Source organism: Oratosquilla oratoria, chromosome 27 (genome assembly GCF_046742065.1).
Source record: "Oratosquilla oratoria isolate Oo_2021 chromosome 27, ASM4674206v1, whole genome shotgun sequence".
Taxonomy (NCBI): domain Eukaryota; kingdom Metazoa; phylum Arthropoda; class Malacostraca; order Stomatopoda; family Squillidae; genus Oratosquilla; species Oratosquilla oratoria.
The window spans coordinates 8,385,327-8,393,761 of NC_134803.1; the positions used below are offsets into that span (position 1 = coordinate 8,385,327).

The 8,435-nt window shown below is 33.6% G+C and overlaps 1 protein-coding gene across 10 annotated transcripts in view; it reads right to left on the reverse strand.

Annotated features, from left to right (window-relative positions):
* AMPdeam (AMP deaminase) overlaps positions 1-8,435 on the reverse strand; it is a 432,435-nt gene that overhangs the window by 83,429 nt on the left and 340,571 nt on the right. The window lies entirely within an intron of this gene.

Consider the following 8,435-nt stretch of genomic DNA (forward strand, 5'->3'; position numbering starts at 1 on the left):
TTGGTAAGGAGATGAAGTGAAGAGTTGCTGAACCTCAAAATGAAACTCATGACAAGATAGTGGATACTTGGGGAAGTTAACATTTGTTCATCTTTTATTTGATTAACATTAGTATAAACTTTGGTGTGCTCATCCTTTATGAATGAACACAACATACTACAGCATTCATAATCACATTCTAAGGTGGGGTAAGAAAATATGAAAGTCAAGCTAATATGGAACAAGAGAATATCATTGCATATAAGAAGGGCAAACTGAGCAATGGGAAGGGGGAGAGGAGAGGATGAAGGGAGGGAGAATAATTGAGTACAGTATACTATTTAAAGTCATGCTGTATTATTGTCTTTATTCTAACTTTAATCCTCATGCAACTTTCTATGTTTTTAGATACTTTAACCCATTAATATGTGGTAAATGATTTATTTTCATCTTACTGAAAAGGAAGGCCTCATAACCAACTGGAATCATCTTAACATTTTTCCTGGGGCCTCAGCTGAGTAAAATTTTCTTGTACTGGTTACTTTTAACCTGTTGATTGGTCCTTAGACATTAATAGGCAAATCCCTCATTCAAAAGAATTTGTATCTTTCCTTTAATAAAATGCAATAGTAACCAGGGCAAGTAATTCTAGTTTGAGAACATTTGTTAACCACCTGCATTTAGAAATATCAGAGTATTCATAAAATTTGTCCATATTTATTAAATATTCTTAAATTTGTAGCTACATACATAATAAGGAAATTACCATTTGTTTGCATATATGACCATCCTAAGAACTGCATTTTATTATATCTAATTTTGGTGAAGATATAACTCATTATTGAACTATAAGAATGTATAACTAATATCTTTCTTACACAACACACATGAACCAAATTTTTGTCATGTTATTTTCTCTGCTACAACACTTAACACAAAAAGAACTTCATTTAATTTATCTAAAGGTACCTAATGTAGTTATTCCATGCAAGCTCACATCAATAAAAAGCTTTACTGTTATACATATCAAATCCTACCAAATATATGTATAATTTACTTTAACTGACCATCTCTGTCTATCAGAAGTTTGCGCCTAAGTTAATAGCTGCTACAACCTGGACATAATTCAGTAAACAGTTATGAAGAATGAAGCAAACTACGATATAAACTACACATTATTGCCTACCATTACGTTACTTGTGCTGTGACAAATGGGAAGACATCATAACTACAAAGGCAGACAAATCTAAAGGCATCCTAAATCATAATAAACTAAGCCTTCCATCAACCCTCATCATATTTTTAGTTACAGAAAGAGGTATTTCTAATATATATATATATATATATATATATATATATATATATGTATATATATATATATATATATATATATATATATATATATATATACAATATATATATCTAATATATATATATATATATATATATATATATATATATATGTATATATACACAAATATATAAGACTGTTGACCTACTGTCAGACAATGAGATAAGATGGACAGAAACTCTGTATATTTTGACCACTATCTGTGGTCTTCTTCAGCAGAATGATACACAGTGTTCAAGTGTGAGAATATATATACCTAACAGGGGGTCTCTGTATTCTCCATTTCAAAAGATGAAGATAGAGGAGGGTGGAAGAGAAACACACAAGTCAGAGCTGAGTTTATTCCTCTAATGTTTTGGCTTTACATTTTCTTCAGAGAGACTACCTCTCTGAAGATGGTGTACAGCTGAAACATTAGAGCAATAAACTCAGCTCTGAATTGTGTGTTTCTTTATCACCCTCATATCTTTATATACAGGTACTCCTCGTTTAACAACGACAATTGGGACTAGCGCGCCGTCGTTAACCGAATTGGTCGTTAAGCGAAAGTGTATACATATACGTACATGTACTGTATGTACAATGTCCAGCAATACATGTATCTTTACTTTCGTGTATTTTCCCTTTTATACAGTACATTAAAGCTTTATTTACTGTTTATTTACGGTGGTTAGGTTCCTAAAATTACCGTATATGACCAAATCCGCGTATGCTGACATTCCATATTGAATACCGGGGTATTTTTTTAGTTTCGACCATGGGTGCAATATAGCAATAGAAAATTAATTATTGATTTTGTAAATTAAAATGTATCAAAGTAATATGCAATTTTGTGGGCGGAAATGAAAGTAAAAAATACCTTGCTACAAGAAAATATACTAATGAACGAAGTCGGTAGCATAGGCTCGGGACACCATCTTGTCGTCTGCCAACGTCTCTCACGACGACGCCAATGAGGACGAGCCGGATGACATTTAATTTGCAGGTAATGATTTATCAAACACAGGTTAGGTTAGTTTAGTTTAGGTTAGACGAATTAATTTATCATCCTTTTATTTCTTCGACATAGGCATCTATCATAACAAACATTCGTCCGACATGACTTCGTTACTTACGAAATCTGTTTTAGCATTTTTTTTTCATTTCCGCTCACAAAATTGCATATTACGTTGATACATTATAATTTACAAAATTAATGTTTAATTTTCTATTGTTATATTGCGCCCATGGTCGAAACTAAAAATTTACCACTACCGGTATACACTGTACCCCAGGTAGTTTTTGCAGCTTGCAGGATGGTAATGTAGACCTAAGCTTCAGAACACTTTACCTCACAGCTAATATCCACCGTACAAGTTCATTTATAACATCATACAAATTTGCCTCAGCCAACTTAATTATCGTACACGATGTCGTAACTTCGGGAGATTTACGTTAAACGACGTCATAAAGCCCGTTGTTACTCCGAGTTGTCATTAACCGAGTAGGTCGTTAAACGAGGAGTACCTGTGTAAATATATATATATATATATAATATATATATTATATATATATATATATACATATATATATATATATATATATATATATATATATGTATTTACCTAGTTGTATTTTACAGGAAGGGGAGCTATGCTCGTGGGGTCCCGTCTTCATATCTCATTTTATCTAAACTATTTTTAAATTCATGTATTGTTTTTGCACACACCACTTTCTCATCTAACTTGTTCCAACTGTCTATTACTCTGTGAGGAAAGCTGTTCTTTTTCAAATCTCTTCTATAGCTGTCTTTTTTTATTTTCTTTCCGTGTCCTCTTGTATTTCTGTCATCCCATTTTATCAGATTCTCTCTATCAGTAATTTCTATGCCTTTCATGATTCTGTAAATAGCTATCAAATCTCCTCTCTCTCTTCTTTGCTCTAGTGTCTGTAGTTTAAGTTTTTGTAGTCTCTCTTCATATGATAGTTTTGAGAGTGTTGGTGCCAGTTTTGTGATTGCTCTTTGTATTCTTTCAAGTTTTTTTATACATTTTTTTGTACTTGGTGACCATATCGTTGCTGCATATTCCAATCTTGGTCTTATCAGGGTGATTAGGATTTTCCTCACCATTTCTTCATCCAGGTATGTAAATGCCACTTTGATTGTTCTTATTAAATTATAAGTTTCTCCAAAAATCTTATTTATATGTTTCTCAGGTGACATATTATTCATAACAATGACTCCCAGGTCCTTCTCATTTTCTACTTTTTTTATTCCTTCTTCTCCCAAAATTATATGATCCTGTTATTCTGTTTTTGCTTTTTCCAAATTCCATTATACTACACTTTTTTGTATTGAACTCCATCTCCCACTTCCTACTCCATTCTTGTACTTTATTTAGATCTCTCTGTAGTGATTCACAATCTTCTTCAGTTTTCACTCTTTTCAGTAGTTTTGCATCATCTGCAAAGAAGCTCATATAGCTTTCAATTCCTTCATCCATATCATTAATATATATAGCAAACATTATTGGGGCCAGAACTGTTCCCTGCGGGACACCGCTTATTACTTCATTCCATTTTGAGTGCTGATCTCTTATCACTACTCTCATTTTTCTTTCTTGCAAAAAGTCTTCCATCCAATTTAGCAATTTACCTTGTATTCCTCCTTCATATTCTAATTTCTTAAGCAACTTCTTATGTGGTACTTTGTCAAAAGCTTTTTTTAGGTCTAGAAATGCACAATCAGCCCATCCATCTCTTTCTTGTATTATGTCTATTAGCCTTGAATAGAAACATATTAAATTGGTGACGCATGATTGTCCTTGTCTGAATCCAAATTGCCTTGGATTTAGTACGTTTTTTTCCAAGTATTTTACCCATCTATTTTTGATAATTCTTTCACAAATTTTTGCTATTGTACTTGTTAGAGAGACTGGTCTATAGTTGGTAGGTTCTTCTTTATTTCCTCCTTTATATATAGGTACTATATTTGCTTTTTTCCAATCTTCTGGAACTTTTCCTTCTTTTAAGGAACTGCTTATTATGCTATGTATTTTGTCTGCCAGTTCATTCCTGCATTCTTTCAGAATCCAGTTTGCTATTTCATCTGGCCCATGCGATTTTCTGACATCAAAATTACCCAAGTGTGTCAATATTTCATTCTTTGTTACTTCTATTTCTTCCATAGGGGGGACTTTTTCTTTCCACTCAATCTCTTCTGGTTGTATATTTTCCCTTGTAAACACTGATTTAAAATGTTTGTTCATAATTTCTGCCATTTCCATTTCCTCAGTGTATTCAACTCCTCCTTGTCTTAATTTCTCCAAGTCTTGTTTGTTTTTCAGTTTATTGTTTACAAATCTGTAGAATAGTTTTGGTTGATCTTTACACTTTTCTATAACATCTTTTTCATATTTTCTTTTTTCCTCTCTGCACTTTTGTACATATTCATTTCTATAACCAGTATATATTTTCCATTTTTCAGGTCTTCTGTCTTTTTTCCATCTGGTCCAGGCTTTGTCTCTTTTGTCTTTTAACTCCCTACAACTTTTGTTGTACCAGCATTTTACATATTCTTTTTCTTGTTTTTGTCTTGGGACATATTTTTCCACTCCTTTTTTGTAAATTTTTGTCAAAATATTCCATTTCTCTTCCACTGATGTTTCTTCTTTGTATATTTCTTCCCAGTTTTCTTGTTGGAAGAATTCTCTTATTTTATCAAAGTTTGTTTTTTCATACATCATTCTTCCTTTTCTATATTGTTCATTTCTTTTCATATATTTTTCTTCATTAAGTTCCAGTTCAATCAATATGTGGTCACTTTTACCTATTGGTGTTTTATATTCAATCTTATCCACTATTCTAGGTTCAGATGTAATTATTAAGTCTAGCCTCGATGGTTCTTCTTCATTTCTATACCTAGTGTTCTCTTGTATCCATTGTGTCATTGAATGGTCAGTAATCATCTCAAGTAGAGCATTTCCCCATGAGTCATCACCACTCTTTACTGTCATTTCTTCCCAGCAGATTTCTTTGCAATTAAAGTCGCCCATCATAACTATTCTTCCTCCGTCTTCCATTATTTTAGTTAATGCTATCTTTGTGTCCTCTAACATACTTTTATATTCACTTTCCTCCCATGAGGCTGTTTTCGGAGGCACATAATTGATCACAAATTTTCTGCTCTTTTTATCTCTGTCTTCCACTTCTATCATAATCATCTCTACTGTATTCTTTCCATATATGACACCTTTCACGTTTATATCCTTCTTAGTCAGGAACATAACTCCACCCCCTTGCTTTTTCTCTCTGTTTCTAATCCAATAATTGTATGCATCATGTCCTACACTGTTGGGTGGTAGTGGACCTTTTAATTTTGTTTCTACAATTCCCATTATGTCCGGTTCTTTTTCTTTCAAATAATCATTCAGCTCATTCAATCCTGTTATTAATCCATCTATATTTGTGAAAGACACTCTTAGTTTTCTGCCACTTCCATTGTGTTCTCTGTTTCCCTTATGTTTTTCTTTTGTATGTCGAACTTCCTTAGTTTCATGTTCACTACTCTCCAATAGAATCTCTCTTTCTCTGACTCCGTTCTGTTCTCGTTTTTTGCCTTAGCTTCCAGTCTTTTCTGCTTTTCTTCCTCTCTTTCCTCTTTATTCATTTCTCTTTTTATCCATATCTTTTTGTATTGTTCACTTGTTGCTAGTTTCCCTGTTTTGGATAAGATATTCTCTGCCGTTGTTTGTGACTTGAATTTAATCTTAATTGGTCTGGTCTTGTCTGTGCTATACTTTCCGAGTCTAAATTTCTCTTCGATTTGTTTCATAATTTCTGGTTCATCTTCCTGAACTGATTCTAGTAATTGGCTTACTTTTTCATTTTCCTCTTTGATTCTTGTGGTTCTATCTGTGTTGTGTTTCTCTTCCATTCCTAATATAATTATACATTTCTTCTTGTCTGCTAAATCCCTTACTATATTCTCCTTTTGTCTCATCACTTTAATAACTGAGTCTTCAGTATGTTCTTTCAATTGCTGTTTGACTATGACAGTGAATGAAACCTTATTTCCTTCTTGGGTTTTCTTCCAATTTTTACTTTCTTTAGCTATCGTTTCTCTGTTTTCTTTACTATTCTTCTTCAATTCCTCATTCTCCACCTTTACCTCTCTTAACTGTCTTTTTAGGTCTTCTATTTCATCAGTTAAGTTTTTATTCGCCTTTTCCAGTTCTTCCAATCTTTCAACCCTTTGTAAAATGGTGTTCATATGACCTAACCTACTCTCCAAGTCCTCGATCACCTTATCAACCTTCTTCTCTAGTCTTGTCAGTCGGGGGGGGGTTGTGTCCCCCCCACCCTCTTTAAATCCCTTGAAAATATTCTCATCACTTTCTGCTATATTGCTCCTATCTATACCTCTAATCTTCACATTCCTATTAGACATGTCGTCATCATCCAGCTCATCTTGGGGTCGTTTGTCTACCTTTCGGCGGCCCGTCAGGGCCATTTCCTCCACCTCCTCATTACCTTCCATTTCCCCAGCAATCCCTCCCCCTCTCCTCTTTCCTTACTTTCCCACTACCCCACGAGCAATTTCCCCCCACCCTGCAAATACAAAAAGGCACTTCTCTTTGCGTTGGGATCCACAATCTTCACTTTTCTTCAGAACGTTCTTCAAGCCGTCCGTTCGTTGAAAGTGTGTGTGTGTGTGTGTATTTACCTAGTTGTAATTACCTAGTTGTATTTTATGGGAAGGGGAGCTATGCTCGTGGTGTCCCGTCTTCATATCTCATTTTATCTAAACTATTTTTAAATTCATGTATTGTTTTTGCACACACCACTTTCTCATCTAACTTGTTCCAACTGTCTATTACTCTGTGAGGAAAGCTGTTCTTTTTCATATCTCTTCTATAGCTGTCTTTCTTGATTTTCTTTCCGTGTCCTCTTGTATTTCTATCATCCCATTTTATCAGATTCTCTCTATCAATAATTTCTATGCCTTTCATGATTCTGTAAATAGCTATCAAATCTCCTCTCTCTCTTCTTTGCTCTATTGTCTGTAGTTCAAGTTTTGCTAGTCTCTCTTCATATGATAGTTTTGAGAGAGTTGGTGCCAATTTTGTAATTGCTCTTTGTATTCTTTCAAGTTTCTTTTATACATTTTTTTGTACTTGGTGACCACATCATTGCTGCATATTCCAATCTTGGTCTTATCAGAGTGATTAGAATTTTCTTCCCCATTTCTTCATCCAGGTATGTAAATGCCACTTTGATTGTTCTTATTAGATTATAAGTTTCTCCAAAAATCTTATTTATATGTTTCTCAGGTGACATATTATTCATAACAATGACTCCCAGGTCCTTCTCATTTTCTATTTTTTTTTTTTTTTCCTTCTTCCCCCAATTTATATGATCCTGTTATTCTGTTTTTGCTTTTTCCAAATTTCATTATACTACACTTTTTAGTGTTGAACTCCATCTCCCACTTCCTACTCCATTCCCATACTTTATTTAGATCACTCTGTAGTGACTCACAATCTTCTTCCGTGTTCACTTTTTTCAACAGTTTTGCATCATCTGAAAAGAAGCTCATATAACTTTTAATTTCTTCATCCATATCATTAATATATATAGCAAACATTATTGGGGCCAGAACTGTTCCCTGCGGAACACCGCTTATTACTTCATCCCATTTTGAGTGTTTGTCTCTTATCACTACTCTCATTTTTCTTCCTTGCAAAAAGTCTTCCATCCATTTAAGCAGTTTGCCCTGTATTCCTCCTTCAGTTTCTAATTTCTTAAGCAACTTCTTATGTGGTACTTTGTCAAAAGCTTTTTTTAGGTCTAGAAATGCATAATCAGCCCATCCATCTCTTTCTTGTATTATATCTATTAGCCTTGAATAGAAACATATTAAATTGGTGATGCATGATCGTCCTTGTCTGAATCCAAATTTCCTTGGATTTAGCAAGTTGTTTTTTTCTAAATATTTTACCCATCTACTTTTGATAATTCTTTCACAAATATTTGCTATTGTACTTGTTAGAGAGACTGGTCTATAGTTGGTAGGGTCTTCTTTATTTCCCCCTTTATATATAGGTACTATATTTGCTTTTTTCCA